The 20,192-nt window shown below is 42.0% G+C and overlaps 1 protein-coding gene across 1 annotated transcript in view; it reads left to right on the top strand.

Annotated features, from left to right (window-relative positions):
• Nucleotides 1-8,120: 8,120 nt before the first annotated feature.
• Nucleotides 8,121-20,192, top strand: part of adgrl1a (adhesion G protein-coupled receptor L1a) — a 198,957-nt gene continuing 186,885 nt past the window's right edge. Inside the window, exon 1 of the mRNA XM_078161406.1 lies at nt 8,121-8,258. The gene's annotated coding sequence lies outside the window, so the exon portion shown is untranslated. The remainder of the gene's footprint in view (nt 8,259-20,192) is intronic.

Here is a 20,192-nt window from a genome sequence, read left to right as displayed (position 1 = left end):
ACTCTACTTTTGAAGCAGTCCAAGTCCAAATATGTGTCCAATTCTCAATTATTTATATTCCTTAAGTCCGTAAGGGTCTCACAATCAAAATAACCATAAGGGTTTTTCTTTTTGAACTTGACTTTAATTTTCTAATTCAATCAAATGCAGGTTGGGGATAGGTTAATTGGTGACTCTAAATTGGCTGTAGGTGTGAATGAGTGTGATGTCTCTATGTGTCAGTCCTGTGATAGTCTGGTGACCTGTCCAGGTTGTACCCTGCCTCTTGCCCAGTGTCAGCTGGGATAGGTCAGTGAGGATCTGGATACTAGGGAAGAAAATAAGGGAACATTTGCCAGCAGAGTTCAAGGACTATGCAGACACTACAGTCATCCTGGACTGCACTGAGCTGGGGCGCCAGTATCCATCTTCACCTCTTCTCCAAAGTGAAGTGTTTTCTGCATTTAAATCTGCATTCAAATCCCACTGTGCTCTCAAAGGGCTGCTTGGTGTTACTCCTCATGGGGCGGTCACATTGTCTCCCTTTGAGACCTGGGATGGCCACCATGGTCGACCGAGGTTTACTTGTTGAGGACTTTGTGCCGTGTAAGATCTATAGGCTGGCATTTCTCTCTGGTAGATCCCAGATGTCTGCCGGTGAGGTCGGAGACACCCAGGCCATTGCACAGCTCAGGGTGCATATGGAGTGTCTCATATTCCGATGTAGGGACACAAGTTCTTTGATACTGAGATTCCACTCTAGCTTTCTGGAAACATTAATCAGCTGTATAGCGTTGTAAGTCTCCTGACAAACTATAAAAACGAGCCTATTGTCAAGACAGAAGCCAGAGTAGCACTTGTATATTACATTGACATCAAGTCACATAAGCCAAGTTGTTCAGAAGTAGCCTGATCAGATTTTGGTTATTAGATTGGATTCTGAAATCAGGTTGGATCATGTAACCCAGTCTTGGTTTTTATCTGGATCAAACCTTCAACTAATCGGGGCGTCGGTAGCGTAGTGGATAGTGCTGGCGCCCCATGTACAGAGGCCTCGCTGCAGCGGCCGCGGGCTCAAATCCAGCTTGCGGCCCTTTGCTGCATGTCAGTCCCCACTCTCTCTCTGTCTCCCCATTTCACTCTCTGTCCTGTCAATAAAGGCAAAAAGCCCAGAAAAATAATCTTAAAAAAAAAAAACCTTCAACTAATCCAGATTGTGAATATTGCAGAGTAAAGTCCATTGCTAATTGTGTATGTATGTATGTACTCTTCTAGCTACAAAATAAAAGTCTCTCCCAGGTTTTTTGTGTTTTTCATTGCAGGATAGCCCATGGAGCACAGCATGCACTTCTAGTTTAGAAGGCCAATAGGCTCTGTCATGTATGACTGCGGCCTACTAGGGTCATTATGTAATGTGGTATATTGTGGGTAATGTTTGGAGTGCAAAAACAGTACTGACATCATAAGATAAGAATCTCCTCTGTGTCTGCTGGACCCAGATGCCGAGGGATGGCAGGCTAAAAAGGTCTCACTTTGGTCATTTTGCAGACAAAGAGGGATGCCCCCGCCCCCTCAAATTGCCTACTGGCTGTAACTTTTGGGATGGATAGATATTAGCGCACGAGGAAGAGATGAGTCTTTGTTTGGACTACAAACAAAGTGACACACAGGCTGAATTTAAAAAGCACACTGTGAAAGACAGGAAGCCCGAGCTGATTTGAAAGATGGCTTTGAATAACAACATGACACATGGTGTAGCTGACACGTGTGCCATTTCTTTAAAGATAATATTTATTTACCGCACAAAGGAAATCGAGTTGACCACATGGGGACTTTTTCACCGTAGCATACTAACTCAGAGTACATCATGTGCTATATAATGTGGGGACCAACTTTCTTTGGTGACAGCTTGAGCCTACGCTGTGCACTGCTGATGGGAATGGTAATAAATAATCCAGCGGTGGAGTGCCAGATAAAATACATGTTTCTGCACTCTTTTCCCACACAGTTTATCATAATGAAGTGCACAGTTTGCAGAGATGCAGTTTATTTACAGAACAAGTAGAAGAGATTTAAAAGGGTCACACAAGAAATGGACCTAAGTCAGTGCAACGTATGAACACACCCAGAGGAAAGTAAAATTCAAAATAAGATCTCTTCTTTGTCTAGCCTATTATGCCTAGACATAACTGAGCTCAGTGTAACATCAGTTTTCTCATACTTCTTAAATTCAGCTCCTGAGAAATATCCTCCCTCTTGTCTCAGCCTGATCCTAATGTATGATCTTAAGACACTATTTTTCCTTTCTCACCGCAGTATTCTTTATTTGTCTGAAATAATCTGCTCATGAGATAACAATAAGATCCCAAAGAAAATTTGGTTGGCTTATAAACAAGCCTGCACAATTTCACAGATTTGTCTCAGTGATTGAATTTAGTCTCCACTCTGTATTTATCTGTACTCAGAGCTGAGAAACCTCTGAGAAGCCAATGAGCAAAGCGAAGAACTCCTGCTTCATATTTCTCCTAAGATTGGGAACAGATCAGAATTTAGTAATCTCCAAATGAGAGGCGGATTTATTCCTAATGAGACAACGAAAAGACAATTGTGAGCAGCACCTTTTCTGATAAAGCAGCCAGCAGCTGATACCAATGGAATCCATACTGATTTAAATTCATAATCCAAATTCAAAACAACTTTATCAATCCCATTAGGGACAAATAACGAGTGGCTTGTACACAGAGAAACACAGTGACAAACGACAACACAGTACAAACAAATATATCAACTATCTAAAATGTGGAATAAAATAATGTTGATGAATAGCATATGTAACATCATAAAAAACTGATGCTTTGAATCTAAGGGTGGGCGATATGGCCCTAAAATGATATCATAATATTTCAGGGTATTTTTGCGATAACGATATTCTTGACGGTATGACAAACTAGTTTTAAAAAAAATATATAGTTTTACATGTCAACCTAACACTTCAGATATTCAGTAAAAACTAAACTACGATGATATCACATTTCTTTAGTTTGTAAACAACAGTAACTCAGAGTGACATTCATATTCTGTATACAATACTAATAGTGCAACAAAATAAAATTTACCACAAATTACACATTTAAGCAGTTCCCAAATACAAAGAAATGTACTCTGGAATCTGTATATATAAAACAACAGGCGATTTCCTTCACTTTTTAGCAAAATCCTAAATGTCGGAGTTATTTTTTTTCCACCTGGACCTTTATGCTCTGCCATTTCTCCTCTAATCATCACGCTGTAACCTGTTACAGCCTGTTATGATACCAGAACTATCACACATTCACATATATGTAGTTTTTTGTCGAGCTGTGAGTTATGACAAAATCAATAGATGACACCAACTCCCGTGTGTGCATGGCGATAGAGGAGAGGGAGAGACGCTGTGCTGCTGCCTGAGGAGCCGCTGAATGAGTTCCCTCTGAGTGGTAAGTCACTAAAAGAGTCTGAGAAGTCCGGGGCTGTTCATAAAACATTCAGGATGCCACAGTTTATTTCACACTACTGAAGCTGCTCCTGCTTCTGTAATAATTTTGCTTTCAGCCATGCTTATTGTTGCCGTGGGTAACAGTATGACGTCAGTGTGTAAAAAAAGTTGAAATATCGTAAGTTACAGGATATTAATTTTTCATATGATGTTAAAATTATACCGGTATTATCATGAACAAAATTATATGGCACACCTCTGATTGAATCAGCATTGTACTTACTGTCAGACTCTGTTTGCAGTCTAAGCTGTGTTGAGCTTGAATCCTTGCGAAGAGTGATGAGGTCAGAGCCTGAATATCACCTCTGTACATACTCTGTATTCAAATGAATCTATTCCACTTGAGTTGTCGGACTGAACTCATGTCTTGCTACAGTTTAATTCTGGCTTCTTTTTCAAAAAGGGATTTCCAGCCAATATGATGGTGGCAAACATCCAGGGCTTATCCTGCTATCTCACGACCTTCTTCCTGTCGGTACCAAGATAGTGTACATATAGAGCTGTGGATGTTTTGTGTTGGCTGCGTTTATTTTCTTTTTGTTTCTTTCTGAATTCTCAAACAATGAGGAGGGACCTCAGTGTGGCCCAGCTGTCTCAACAACTTCCTGACAAACCCTGAACTGAGAGGTCAGAGTGGAGACGGAGCAGTCTCGTCAAACCCGTCTGTCTTACAGTGATGACTGAGACTGAGTCATTTCGAAATGTTCTATTTTCAAAGACAGCTGAAGTCTGATTTACATCAATAAGTATTTCCAAAGCTGCAACGCTGATGATGTCATCTGTGACGGTGTGGAATAATGTTGAAGTCCTGCCACGTGAAAATGTACTCAGCCAGTGAAAGTGACTTTAATAATTATATATATAACAAATTTCTCTTGAAAAATACACTTTTAAAAGCTTGTGGTAATGTTTTGGAAATGACATGGCGTGGTTTTGCCCCACCGCACCATGTGTGAAACATTCACTACACAGAAGGTGGCTGGTGGTTAAGCAAAATGCTGGCCTTTTAATTGATGAACCACAGAAGGGAGTTGCTGGCACAGCTATTAGATCCTGCCAGCCCACTGCTGAGCTCTTGTTTGGATGGAAACAGAGAGAAACACGGCCTAAATAGCAGACTGAATACAGAATGTCAAACGCTCCTTTTTCCTTCCTGTCACTGTGGCATTTGAAAGTAAGCTCATATAAAGATTTAAGTGTCAAAATTCCATTTCTCCTTCTGCTTCCTTCCTTTTTTAGGGGCCCAGGGAAGAAAGAGGCTTTATATCTGCCTAAACAACACTTCAGTTTCAGAAAGCCACTGCTAAACTTGTAACCCTGGTTTTAGCATCTCACACATACTAGCACTTTGAAAGGCTGATTTTAAGATGATCACTTTAATGACTCATATGGAGTTAGCTCCTGACCCTATCCCACGTTTTTACTCCTGAGTGCAGACTGACATCCTCTGGTGGGTCAAAGCTTAAAACCAGAGCAGACCACCCAGTTTTTATTATTTCAAGTGTCTTTTTAAAACACGATTCTTAAATTATATTACGTAAGTGCTTATCCTACTAGTATTCATTTCATTTTAAGAGTATTTTTTTCCTTTGTGTCTCTGTTTTATGTTTCTTTGTAAAACATTTTTGTCTGTATTTTAAAGTGTAAGTGAAATAAAGCTTATTAATTAGCCCAGAGCATGATCTCACCCACTACTGTGACAAAGTTCTAGGAACTCATAACACTGCATATTATAAAGCAATATTTCTATGTGGATACATAAAACATGAAGATCTATCTAGTGTCTTTTCAGTTTTTAATCTGCCAGTCTGTTAACGGACTTTATCTCACATTACTGTAGCTGAACGCTCGCGTCACAGCTGATAAAAAGGTGTAATGTTTCCATGTGAATGATTGTTTGAATGCAGTGTGCAGCACCCTGACCCTCTGTACCAAATGTCACAGTGTGCACAAAAAGTCATCTCTCTTATATAGCTGTGAAAAAATAGTTCATAGGGGAACTACGTTTCACTCTTTCACACCTTCTGTAGCTGCATCTCTATGAGCTGACTTCACGGTGGAGGAAGTACTGCTCGCTGACAGCTCTGATCAATTGTTTGATTTATCTTCACACGCTGTTTGGTGCCAATTTCTATGATGCAAGTTCTGTTGTAGATCTTTGTCGCATTTGGTGGCATAACATATTGCCGTTGTCATAACAGTTGTGAGATAATCCTTTGTCAGCCCCAAATCTTTATTAAGATACTGAAGATCCCGCAAAAAGAGGATATAACATCAAGGGTGGAGGACACAGGTTTGTAATGTACTAAATTAAGTCATTTCAGTAAACCTTCTTTCCTCTTTTCAGTTGATGACACAGCAAAAACACACCCAGAGGAGACTCTGACTTACAGATGAAACACTAGATGATAAAAATACACACCCAAAACAAAGGATTTACTGAAAACAAACTTTAAAGCATCAGAAAATGATTTTCAGTCCATTTGGGAGGAATATTGAGCTCTAAAACTTTCATCTTCACATAGGTTTTTAATCCACCATGTTTTCAAAACTACACAGATTTAGCTCAAGTCAGTGTCAAAGCAAAATGGTGTGTTGCTGCTGCTTATGAAGGTTTTGACATAGTGAAATAGCATAGTCTAGTGGAGAAAAGAGGGTAATACACAATCACCCAATGAGATCCTCCTTTAAATTAAACTGCAAATACTGGAAACATTAGCTGTCAAGTGAATGCATATATCTCAGTTAATGAATTTTAATCTCTAGTGTGCACATCACTTGTGCTCCACTTTTGCTTTTTAATTCTCACAATCTATAGCTGTAGCTGCAATATGCATCTGCTGCATCAAGGGCAAGTTTCACGTTTGTTTACCTTGAAAAAGTTAAGTTGTAAAAATCCTTCTTGGTGGTGCAGATTAGGGCCGAGCAACTCTCAGTAGACCCCTGTAATAGGTGTGAGATAATTTCCAAAGTTGAGAATTATTCTTATCAGCAACAACAATTTACCTCCCGTTATTGGGTTGGAAATTAAGGCGGAGCCACAAACTCAGCACATTCAGCAAGTTTAGGGAAAACTCTAAAAGATGCTGACTTGAGCATTTTCGAGCACGACGCTGGTTTACATGTACAGTACGAAAGCCTGAGGGCCGCTCCAGGGCGAATGATCAAACCATGTTTTATGTTAACAGGGAAATACCTGCACTGCAATACCCTCTCTAACCTCCCAGGTCAAAAATGGAATCTCTTAGACTCTATTAGTTTTAATCATATTGAACTGGATTATTAGACGGTGGAAATTCTCAGACATCTTATGGTACATTTTTTATCACTATAATCCAAGTAGCACACTCAGGTGGGCATTTTCCTGTGTGTGCTGAAGGACAAACTGAAAACATGCAGGCAGAAATTTTCCTTAATTACACTGTGAGATCTGGATTACAGGTAGAGTTTTTGGCAGATAAGAGATATAAGGTAGTTGTTCACCCTAATACTCATATACAAATGTCTGTGTCCTTACAGTGCCCTATTTTGCACTCTTTCTGTGCATATTTGAGTGTTGAAATTTAGTAATGACCTTCCTGTCTTTTTGTTACTCAGCATACAAGCAAAAAGGGTTGAAAGCACCATCATCTACAATTTAGTTAATGGTCTATTCTTTTATTCGAAGCACTATGCTGCACAAGTCACATAGGTTGCAGGGTAAAAACAAAAGTCATGACAAAACGTGTGAGAATGGGACAAAAACATGTCACATCAGCAGCTGCAGCAGAGAGGAAGCTGCAGCCAGGAGAGGTGACACTGCACTCAGCTGACACTGTGGAGGACACAGGCTATATGGTTATGTTTACATTCACTGGAGTGAGTCTGGCAGTTTGTGAATACAACAAAAAACACAAGGCAAGGCAATAAAATGAAGAATGACGTCACTGTGGGTTAAGGTCAAAATTATTGCAACCCTGCAGTTAGTGCTGCAAAGTGCATCTGCTGATTTAACGCGCCACCCGGCGGGCACGCTACGTAACCCAAATCAAACGCAACCAAAAGGTCGCGTGACCAACAGGTGCATGCCGGTTGATTTAGAGGCCGTTTACACGTACACGGTGATTTTGATAAACGGAGACATCTTCCTTCGTTTGTGCCCTTCGTTTACACGCAAACGGAGATTTCTCCTCTGAAAACGAGTCTTTCTAAAAACTCCGGCCAGAGTGGAGATTTTGGAAAACTCCGGTTGCGCGTTTGCATGTAAACTGAGATAAACGGAGATAAACAGAGTTATAGGCAGCCGACGTCACAGTATGCGCCGGAACTTGCGCCTGTGTCAAAAGTGCGACCTATGTTACTATGGTGACAATGGATACATGGAAGGCTTGAGCCTCTCGTTACACTGCCACCTACAGGTTTGGCATGCTCTTGTGTATATATACACGGGTAAGTGTAAACGAAGATCTTTTTGAAAACGGAGATGGTGAAATGTCCGTTTATGAAAATAGCCGGCGACGTGTAAACGGCCTCTCAGTTAAAAAAAAAAAATCCGCGTGGGTCACCCAGAGGTGTTCACGTGGGAGCTCTTGTGTGTAGGAGCTTTCTGTCTGCCATGTTTGACTGATTTGCGTCACAGTTCACTCAGCTCAAGATTGTAGACGCGTTTTGTTTTGAATTTAACACGAGCGAGCAGTGAAGTTGAACCCGAGAGGACTGTGGAGAAGTTCACGTGCACACGGCTGACAGAGTGCCGTCCAAACAGGTGAGTACAACAACCACTCATTACTCAATAATCACTGCGTTGCATAGCAACATGATGTGCGAGTGTGTGTGCACTACGTAATGATGTGCAGGCCATTTTTATCTCAAATGCACTCTTCCCAAACTCTGGGGCAAAGAGTCTCTGCAGTGGTGACCAGTGGTCAAATATGGAGTGAAACTAAGTTGAATTATTATGATTTATGTAGGGGAAAAAGAGTTTTCTGATTTTATCAACTTCATTTAACTAAAATTCGACAATGATCCTTTTTAGCTGTTGCACCCACAATTATTGTTAATCATTGGTAAAAAGAATATGACTGGAGGGTCATGAACTTTTTCGGCTTCTGAAGGGGGAAATGACAGAAAAAGGTTTTAGAACCACTGCTCTAATGTCTTGTCTCTGTGCTTGAGCTGCTTTGGACTTTTTATGGACTAGCTCTATGCATTTACTGTTTGCATTGGTTCTGCTTCAATTTGCCTTAATTCTATATAAATGTTATTTAATTTCTGTAGCTTATTAAAGCACCTGCAGCAGTGTCCAAACCTTTTTTTTTTTTTTTTTTTTAATTACTGTTCATCAGTTTTGTCAGTGTGTGGGATTTAGGGGCTTCTCTTTTTGGAAATTGTGTATAATATTTATCACTATGTTTTCATTAGTTTATAATCACCTGAAAATAAAAATCGTTGTGTTTTTGTTACCTCAGAACAGTGATACTCAACTAATGGCCTACGGCCTGACTCGGCCCCTGATAGGGTGTTGAGTAGTCTCACTCACCAGACCTTTCTCAAGAAAACGATAGGTCTGGCTGGGCCGACTCTCACTTTAAGATTGGAGAAAAAAACGCCCCGGCTGCTTGTATTTCTTTCAACCAATCACAATCATTCTGGGCGGTGCCACAGCAACGGTGCGCTTGCAAAAATATTGCCGGGGGGAAACAGGTGTTGGCGTAACACTCCCCCAAAAAAATCTCGCCTACAGGATGCAAACCATGGCAGAAAAATAGCTACATCCCCGCAAGAACACCGCAAAAGTTAGTAAAGGACGTGTTGAAAACGGTTGAAAACTGCTACACAACCGGAGGTGGTAGGGCGGGACTTCAGCAGGTGGCTTGTTCCGCCCAATGAGAGGCTGGTCTATGCAGCGAACTTCCGCCCACTCAGACTACGTGTTGAGTGGCTCCCCCACTATTTTCTAATTCATAATAAAGAAAGACTGATTCACACTGGAAATTGGATTTTGTACTTTTAGGGTGTTTTTACATATAGTCCTTTTTGAATAAACCAAACTCAGTCCTCTGAAAGTGGACCAAAAAGTGGACCGACAGAAAAGGGACTCAGTTCTTTTGTGTTCACATTGTCAGTTCTTGACTCAGTTCTTTTAATGGTCAGCTTCAGTTCTGATGGGGCCTCAGTTCTCTTTCTGTTCACACTATGTATGATATATATTGACATAGTCTTGCTTTTACTTTGACGTGGCACTGCAGTGTGGTTGTGAAGCCCCTTGCTTTCTGATGAACTTAAAATTAGAGTAAAACCGTAGCGTTTCTGTGTGCTGTAGCCGTTTGATGTATTCTACATTCCACATCTGAAGTCATGCAGTATCTTCCATGGACCAAACTACTCCTTGACCTGTGTCCTTGCAAGCGTTACAGGCCGACGTGGTTTTGTCTGTTTGTAAAGTGTCCCAGTGCAACATCATGTGATCTAGAGGGCTAATACAATGGAGCAAAGAGCAAAGCGAACCTGGAGCGCTTTGTGTCCACAAGGCACAGGTTTAGCGAACCGCACCGTGGACTTGAAGTGAGGTGATCTGAGTTTGGTGCCACAGAGCCCGTCATGTTGTTTCTGCAGTAGCCTAGAACAGACAAACCAAACACTGGCTGTAGATAGGGCAGTTCACATTTCCACTTTTTTGTGTCGGCAGCTGTTGCTCTCCTACACGTTTGCCACACAGAAGAAGTTTTAGTTCTGCAACCTCACTGCTCAATGCAGCTAAATCCCACACACTGGATCTTTAAGTTTTGTAAGGCTCCACTAAGGAAGGCGGCTGTATATTTATTATTGATTATCAGTTTTATGAACAGGCTGTAAAATGCCTGGAACTTTGAGATGTTATTCAACTATACACTGACAAGTTAATGCACTTTATTTTGTGGACTAAAGTTGTTCTTCTATCATATACATCATCTTCATCATCATCTAACATGTTTATAAGTTATATTATTTTTATTTGATTACTTAAATGAGAGTCAACAACCTAGTATCTGAAAAATAGATCTTTGGCCTTTTCAAGAGTCTTTTTGACGTGAACTCCTGCGTGTCAAGATTCAACACGTAAGACTGTCATTTTACTGCTAATAGAGAGCTGTGCAGAGTGGCAGATGCCCTTTTAATTCCCCACAGAGAGATTGAACTGGACTCGTCTAATTTGCTCGAAGGCTCTCGGCCACCCTCTCGGAAATGGATGTGGATGAATTTTGAATCATCGTCCAATGCAATCTGGTCTGAATAATCAGTTCTGTTGGACCCTGAATTAGGAACACGATGCAGATATTATCCTGCCCCGTGTTGTCATTACAGGGGCAGCCAAGGAGACGCTGACTTTTGTCACTCGCAAAAACAGTCAGGTCTGCTGGATCATTTGTGGATGGAGAGTATGTAGCTAAATAGATACTGTTCTGTAAAACTCTTGGATCCATATTCACATCTGCACACACATCTACATCATTCTGTAAATGGAAATACATGTTGCAAAATTTACCTGCCCTTTGTGAACCTCCTCCACAAGGACTTTTGTATATCACAGACAGGCTGTTCGAGCCTCTGAGGTTACACTGTCCCTGAGGTACTCAGGCCTCCAAGAGAAAACTGTGGAAAATTCATTCTCTGTGAAGCTTTTATCCACATGGTCTACTTCCCCTTGCCTCAGGCTGTGGCCAAACACCTCCTATATGCTTGGATGGGGATGAGGACATGTATGAACTATGGCCAGCCTCTCCTAAAGAATGCAAGCTATAGGAATACATCAGACAACACAGTCGCAGGAAGCAGACTTGTACAGATCTGTACCAGTGATAATCTGGAGGAGAAATTTACCATTTGAGGTGGTATGAAATTACCCAGATGTTCCGCATCATTGAACCCATAGAGCGAACGCACTAGAGACTTTCAGTGGCTGAGTGGCTATCTCCTGGTTTAGTGCTCCGCCAACTTAAATAGGGATTAAATGATTTAATTGTGCAGCTCTTCTAGACTTTCTAAATGTTATCAGATCCCATTGGATCTGACAGTGAATAAGTCATTTTGCCGGGGTTGTGGTGCCCTCAAAAAATGTCTCTTTCACAATGTAAGTCTATGGAAAAAAGTCTTTTAGGGCCCTATGACATTATAGCCCCGTTTACAATGAGCAGTACAGTACGGTTCAGTTCAGTTTGGTACACTTTTTTTTCTGTTTCCACTGTGAAAAGTTGTGGATGGCACCAATGGAAACATTCCGTACTGTCCCTATTTTTGGTCCCCCCTCTGTTGGGGTACCTAGCACACAGATCTGGTACTAAAAGGTGGAGCTGTGAACACTGCAGTCTGTTGATCAGACTGTCAGTAGCGGACGGTCACCCTGGCTGGTTTTGAGGCTCATGTAACCACTCTTCATACCGTGGAGAGTGTTATTAGTAATGAAAGGATGTTTTGCTGCCTCTTGCTGCAGCTGTAGTCACAGAAAAATATAACTTAATTCACTGGGCCGACTGCCAGCAACTTTTAAGGCGGAACGTTAACTTGTAATGTTACTCAATCCATGATTTGAGGACGTGAATCAGTCAAAACACCTTAAATTTCACTGTGACAACTATGACCATTCCCTTAGTTTTTATATGACATACACTTTTAGTAATGAGTGGATCTTCAAGTGTTTATATTAATGTAGACTGGGTCATGTGAACAGCATATATCTCAGTCCTTACTCTGTCATTCCTGTGGGCTACAGCAACCCTAAAATATAAATATCCCGTAAGTCAGTACAGTCAATGTCATATACTTTAGGGGACATAAACACAAACACATTTGTGAGTGAAAGGGGGGACTTTAATATTAAAGCAAAAACACTGGGTTTATATTAGGTCAAAATTAGTGTTAGTGTTAGTGTAAATTAATTTGGTTTTTATAGCCTTACCATTTCTGTTTTTGCTAATAGATGTGGCTTTCTTGGATGCGTGTGCATGTGTGAGCTGTGTATCTGACAGTCACGTTGCCTCTCATGCATGTGTTTTTAGCATCTTATACCTTTTGTACAGCACTTTGGTCAACGAGTCGTTTTTAAATGTGCTTTATAAATAAATTCGAGTTGAGTTGAGTATATCACAGCACGGAACACAACAGTTTTAGATTAGCATTCTTGACCAGAAATCTTTGAAACAAATTCCCTCCCTTTCCTCACGGACTCTGTTAATGTACGCCATTTATACAAAAGTCTATGAATATCACTAAGTCTCAATGTGCTTTGCAGATTTTAGCCAAGAGTACACCAGTTTGGACTAGCGCATTATGTTTGGATATATCAATAATCATGTTAATGGCCACATTCTCAGACATTATAACAGCCCCATTAAAGCTGTCACATCCTACTGCTTCACCCAAAGTTATGTGTAATGCCTGTTGTGTTGCATTATATTGTTGTGAAAATATTTCATAAAACACTGTTTACTAATGTCTTTGAGGCTATTAGCCAGATTAACTTGGAGAAATTGATGCTTTCGAAGGTTCATTGGATGCCCAGCGGTTGATTGATGATAGTTTAAGGCTTTTTAATGGTTAATAATGACAATATTTAAGTTCGTACTGAGCCAACTGAACACTGTAACCACTGTGTTAGTAAAGTAGTGGTTCTCAGTATCGAGGGCAGTGCCTTTAAAGATATTATTGTAGGAGTTGCAAATTTCTGTCCAAAGCATGAAGTAAATTACCCCAAATTAATTACATTAATGTGGTTATTATATTATTATGATCATATTGCTGGGGATCTTTGCGAATAAGTACTGTATTTGAAGCCAGACCAAACCACTAACAGCTCAGCAGTTGCACACTACAGAGCGCTGATGTCTGTGGCTAATGTGGATTTAAGCATTCACTGCTGTCAGCAACAAGACCGAGATAGCCCATTTGTCTTAAAGTGAGCCCCTCCAGACCCATTCAACATCTCAAAGTTAATAATCATAGACTGATGTACTTCATATTGCACCAAACACATTTTGAACTTGATTATCCCATCATTTGATTGCGAGCGTTTACAGCACAAATGTAAATGCGTTTTCGCGTTTTGAATAGCATGAATAAACAAAAAGCTGCAGGGCCGCTCAAGGGATAAATGATCAAACCCTTACACATGATAACATTAGGATAATTGCATTGCCGTATCCTCAAAAGTGTAGTGTTCATGTCATTAGTTGTGTCCATGCATGCACGTGTAAAGGGAATATCAGAGAGTTGCACCCATAGGTCTTTTAGGAGTCATGAGTGCAAAAGTGTTTAGATTCCCTGGAGTGCTTAGGCTAAAATTTTCTGCTTACTCTAGGAAAATTGAAGTACTTTGGAAATACTGTTGAGTAGGAAAGTCAAAGTCAGAATAGTGCTAAAAGGTGGAATCATTCAGAGCTCAATGGCAAAAACGTACGACCCATTTAATAGGGTCATTTCAATACATTTTAAGGTTTTGCTATTATTTGTTTTTGTCCTACTCTGACACAAAACTTGACTTATAATCAAAATGTCCAGTAAATGAGTGACAATTATTGTGAGCAGGCACTCTTATAGGCGAATAAATTGCACTCCCAAATCCCAGACCTCAGTTTGGAAGCCATATGTGCATCTCTTTACGTAAGCATTTCTAAAATCCCTTTGAGCTCACATCTAAGACGTGAAGATTTGTTGATGTTCTTATGCTTTGTACAAGTGTCTCTGTTGTTCCAGCTGCTATTCAAGCACTGCATGTATAAGCATTTGTCTGTGTAGGTTTAATAGAGAATAATTCATTTGGACATCGACGCTTGTCAGAGGAATTTCTTCAGGAGTTGCCTCGAGAACAACAGCGGCACAGTTCTAAGTCTCGCCAGTGAGTTTTTATCTGAGCAGCGGTGGGTTAGTCATGTGATAACAGCTGACATGTTTGCCAACTCTAAAATAATTCAAAGGCTGTCAGTTCGACAAGTCAAAGTTCCAATTGAGCGTCTGAGCCGGGGAAAAGTAATAGAGCTTCAGAGTTATATCAGTCCTGCTCAAAGTCAGGCTGTGCATTCCAGTTTAGCTTCAGTCAGGGCTGAGTTTGCAGAGAGCTCCTGCTGTACATGACAAACTGTAGATAAAGCAGGAGCTGGTCAAGTGGCCACCTACAGTAGGGGAGGCTTGTTGTGCTTATGCTCAGCCAGCAGGATGCACTGCAGCCCCATCACGTACCAGCTTTAATGTCAAGAAAACTATCAGGCTGAAAAGCACCATTTCAGCGAGTCTGAGATGAATATTTATGTGTGTGGGAAAATGAATACCATTTTTCACATAAATGAATATCTGCGTTCAAATTAGAGGTTGGAGGAATGGCGGAGATTATCTTGTTGCTTAATGCTTAATTGAAGTCAGCTTCTAATTAGCTTGGCTATTATCATCCAACTTAGCAACAATTCCTGATTTCTAAAAACTTTTCAACATGGTGAGAATAGAATTTGGCCCCTAGAAATAAATTTAAAGCTACTGCATTATGAAGAATCCTAATCTGTGTCCTCTTGTCACAGCTTCACCCACTGTGACCTCTTTTTAATTCTCATCCTGCTCAACATTAATTTAGCTAAGAGCAAAATCTCTGAATTAATGTCCCTTCATTCCTTTTTCTAACCGTGTCACCCTCATTACATGCTGTGTAAGTACTGGGTGTCTTACCTTTCACAAGACAAATGGAAGTTCACTACGCTATATCTGCAGCGCATTTTCCTCACTTTCATTCTGAACTCTCTGCCGGCTGAGACAAATGACATAGCGTTTGCTTTACAGAATGGAGTTGTGCATTGAGCACTGGGGCCCTGAATGGACTCCCCGTGGTTTTCATAAGAGTATAATTCCTCTGCTTGTGTCTGCACTGCAGGCTGGTGGCAGCTCTGATTGTGGCCATACTGTGCGGCTGCCAGTGTGAATGAATTGTTCCAGAGTGATGTCCTGCACAAAGAGCTTACCTGGGAACAAAGCGCAACAGATTTCGTTGCACCACAACTGCGCCAGGATTCTACCTCCGGACCGCAAACGCTGGCACACCTGCAAGGTGTTTTCTGGCACGTTGGACGTCCACATGTGACAGAAGTGGTGCTGGTGTTGATTGATAATTTCTGACCTGTGGGCGATCAACACCCGCCCTCCAACCGTCTAAATACAGTATATTCTAAACACCTGTCAGCCAGCAGCGCCCATTCTGACACCTCCTTCTCCACTTTCTTTTTTTCCCCCACCACCTCCCTTTGAATTATTGAGCTCTTTCTGGGGACCAGTTCCTCTCATCACATGTGTAGGCCATCAAGCTTGCTTCACCGCTCCTTCGCCCGTGGCTGCAGCCGCCCCCATGTTGCCTCATGACATTGAGGAAATCACTCACATGTCCCTCACTTACTTCTCACTCACTCCACCACTTGCTCCCTCTCAATCTTTTTTTTGTCAAGCTCCCGCCCTCCTAACCCCTTCTTTAAATCTCTCCCTTTTGCCTTCACAATTTCTATATCTCTTTTTTTGCAATGTTCCTCCCCCCTTTCTCTCTCCTTCCCTTGCTCTGTTTTTCTGTAATGACACGGCCCACTGCTGGGTGTCACTGAGTTGATGGAGGGAAAAAATGGAGGACTGAGGCGAGGGAGGGGCTTGACAGGAGCGTGTTTGTGTGTGCGTGGATGTGTTGGGAGAGAGAGAGACAGACAGACAGAGAGGCAGAGCGACAGACATAATGCCTGCGGGTGTGTCTTGTGTAAAATGCCCCGTCCTGGTGAAAACACACTTGGCAGTTAGTGCGATACCTCTTGCAATAAAGCCATGCAGCCTGGTGCTTGTGACTCCACTAATGGTGTTCCATTACAGTCTCCCAAGGGACCTCTTTCTGTACATACACACAGACTGTCAGTTTCCAACGTCTTATGCAATCTTGTGCCACCTGAAGCTAAGTGCATTGTCTGGCACTAGCGTATACACACAGAAAAAAAAAAAAAAGTAGCATACTGATTAAACTGCTTGTAATACTGCATCACATGTTTACCTTGAAGGCGTCTGCCAAATCACCGCCTCTATCTGGCCGTGGAAGAAGAGCACAGCGCTCTTTGTACAGAGAACGAGACCAATGACGCCTTTATTCTCCGCTCTGTTGTTGTAGGTTCATTTTGCGCCATAGAAAGCACTGAAGCGAGCCTTAAGGATCCCTTGTAAAAGCTATGGCAGCAGCACATGTGATCTAAAACCTAATCAGGGAGACATTTGGGCTTGGCGCAATTGCAACATTATGAGAGTCGATAAGACCTTACTGTTTAATACAATGATTTTCATGTGTCATCTCTCTTTATCGCTCAGGTCAGTCAATAAAATTGATTCAATCAGCAGCACAGCACAAAACACAAACTGGAAAAGAAAAAAGAAATCGCCCATTCAGTGGCAAACACAATTCACAGTGACAGTAGCAAACATCTCAACCCCACAATGCACCAATACCCATGCATGCTCACACAATTACTAAACAGGGATTTGGGGATTGGGGGTTTGGAGGTATTTATGTGCGTAGGATTTGGACTGTGAATTTGGGTGTGAATTCTGTTTGAGGAAAAGACAGATGTGTGCTCAGCCACCAAGACAGTAAATTCAGCGGGAAGTGCTTTTGGAAAGCCCCCCACAGCTATTCAAACAGATTACCGTCAACAAACAGCCAAACAAAGCACAATAAAACACTGACAGTGGATGGTCGCCAACTGACCGGTGGCAACAATTGATTTATATTTTATGGGATGTATGCAGGTTAGAAAGGTTTGCAAGAGAAAAATAAAAGACCGGTACTTTGTGCGTGTTTCTGTGTAGGATTAGGGTTGAGAGAGGTCTCTGGCATGAGTGGGTGGTAAAAATGCCCCAACTCCTGTGATACATGATGATCTGAGGAGGAAGTGGGAAGTGGCTGATCCGGTCCATGTTATTAGTCGAGCTCTGTTAGACCATGTAATAGCCTCACAGCGCAACAGGGAGTCGCTGTTCCAGGAGCCGACTCTGCCCAGTATGACATCCTGATATGGAAGATATTCGTAACGGTGCTACAGCAAAAACTCACTGGATGGCTGTGTACAGGTGTGTGTGTGTGTATGTGTGTGTGTATGTGTGGCTAGCTCCTCCGAGTGTTTGCATAAGTGCTGATTCTGCTCTTCCAAACCCTTCAACTCTGCATTTTTTCACAGACTTTCCCCCCTCTGCTGTGCCCTCATCTCCTCTCCTCTCTTCATCGCCACACAGCTTGCCTCCTCGCCCTTTGCCTCAATTCGTCACACATACCTTTTCATTACCCCTTCAGCCCCTTTCAACCCTGCCAAAAAAACAAGAAAAAAGCCCTCCACCGCTACCACCACCTCCCTTCACAGAGAGTTGCAAACAACATGAAGTAGCGGGCATCAAGCAATACCCTGGAAAAGTGAGAGTTTGACATTTATGAGACAGCTATGAACCTTGGTGATGGCGAGAGGAATGAGTGTACGCGGTGTGGATGAAGTAGGGAGTGAGAGTGGAAGCAGGCGATAAGAGTGAGGGGGACATCATCTAAGAGCCAAGTGTAAGGCAATTACTCAGGATGAGGAAAAAAGCACCTTAAGAAAGGATAAAGATTCTCCTTACAAAGGGAAAAAAGTCACACAGCTCTGGTGTACATGATCAAGTGTAATGTGGGGAGAAAATGGTTCTGTATTATGTGAGAAAAGTAAAAAGGGAAAATACAGGCAGATTGTGTTTATGAGTCACTCTAGGTCTGGTATGGACCTCAGGAGAATGTTGATCTTATTTCTCTGGAGGGCACCTCACCTGCTTCCTGTACTTCAGATAACAAGAGCTTGCCAAGTAGCAGAGAAACATTATCACTTTTAAAGATTACACAGGATATATCGACCTGCGGATCTTAAAAAGGAGACGCGTGCACTTTAATCAAAGACATGTAAAACTTGCTACCATGCCGGTTTTTCAACTTTTCTCAACTGCTTTACTAGAGAGAACATTTTGGAACGGCTCTCTTGTACGTACACAAAAAGCTTAGATACACATCGGAGCATAAACACACACACATGCACCCACACAGTCCACACTCCAGTGTGTGCATGCTCATGCAACCATACAGCATATTTAGCTAAGTAATAAAGCAGCATTGTTTAAAGAGAGAAAATACAGCAAATGAATCAATATACAGCCCCCATGCCAGGGCATTTTATGTGGCATCTGTTTTCCATTCCTTTGCTCGGCACAAAGAGCTGGCTGGGTGCCGCGGCACTGTGGCCAATCTCCCTCAGCCAGGGTTGAGGTATGCAATCTGCATTGGGCTTCATCTCATTTGAGCTCACACCAGCCTGGCTGAACATGCCTTTGTCTTATCCCAGGAGTTTGGATGCGTATCTATCAGAACGGGTGCAGAACAAAGAGGAAAAAGCAACTATTGAGCTTTACAGGGGAGCTGTAATGCACTTTACAGTGAGCTGATGCAGTATGGTACCACTTCCCCTGTCCTCTTTTGCCAACATTACACTTCCTCTGTTGTCCTGATCCATAGCCCTTCTTCTCTCCTGTTTCTTTGCTTGCCTGCATCCCTCCCTCCCTCTTTTCCTGCGATTATTTGTCTCCCATCTCTCTTGTCTCTCTCTCTCGCTCTCTTTTCCTCATTCTTAGCTATTGTAGTACCACTGGGATCTCATTAAGCCACTAACTTCAAATAAATAAAACAAACTGCAGAGACAAAATGAGGGATCTATATATTACAAAAAAAAAATGGGTTGTAATGAGTTTTCCTTTTCCCTGTTCTGACACCTTTCTCCCCTCTCTTCCCCGTCTTTGTCTCACTGGCTGCCTCTGTCAATTCAATTAATTTCAAACAGGCTTTATTGGCATGACTGAGGCATTTTGATGGTGCCAAAGCTTTGCTAAAAAAAAAAAAAGAGAGAGAAAAACATGCTGCATTATATCTGCCTCTCCATGTCTTCCTCGCTTCGCAGCCTTAGCGCTTCCCAACTCTCTCCCTGCCAGCGTGCAATCACTGCAGCCAGCAGAAAGCGCAAACTATCTCCTTCCTCCTTGCCCATCTTCCTCGGCCCCTCCTTTGTTTGGGTATTTTTCCTCTATTGTCCATCTGTAAGAGCCCTCAAACAGAGATTTTCTATTTGTCTTTCCCATTAGAGATGAAAAGACGGTAGTATGGGTGGATTGGAAGCAATGGTGTCTACATCTTTGCTTGCTTCTCCTTTCCACCCCCTTATCCTGTGTTTCCCTCATTGGCCTCCCTCCTTTTCTCTCTCTGTTTGTCTATTGTGTGTGTGTGTGTGTGTGTGTGTGTGTGTGTGTGTGTGTGTGCATGCACGCACAGTAGTAGGTCTGGGTATTTCAGCATCTTCTGCGGGCTCCAGTCCCAGCTCATCATTTGTGGCTGGATTCTTTGTCCTGGGGCGATGAGAGAGCTGAAGCTGATCCAGGAGTTCCTTTCAAACACACGTAGAGGCTGGAACAGGGAGGCTTGACCTGCTGTTGCAAGGGTCGACTTTGTTACACAAAGATGAACTGGGAATGGACTGGGCCAGGGCAGAGGTGTGGGTCACGGAGACAAGATGAGCATCCTGGGAAAATATCTTATTATTTTAATCGATCAACCTCAGAGGGTGAGTACCACCGAAAGATCTGCCAGTGGAGTGACTAGTGCCTG

Source organism: Epinephelus lanceolatus, chromosome 18, assembly GCF_041903045.1.
Source record: "Epinephelus lanceolatus isolate andai-2023 chromosome 18, ASM4190304v1, whole genome shotgun sequence".
Classification (NCBI taxonomy): Eukaryota; Metazoa; Chordata; class Actinopteri; order Perciformes; family Serranidae; genus Epinephelus; species Epinephelus lanceolatus.
This window is presented reverse-complemented; position numbering and strand designations above follow the sequence as displayed.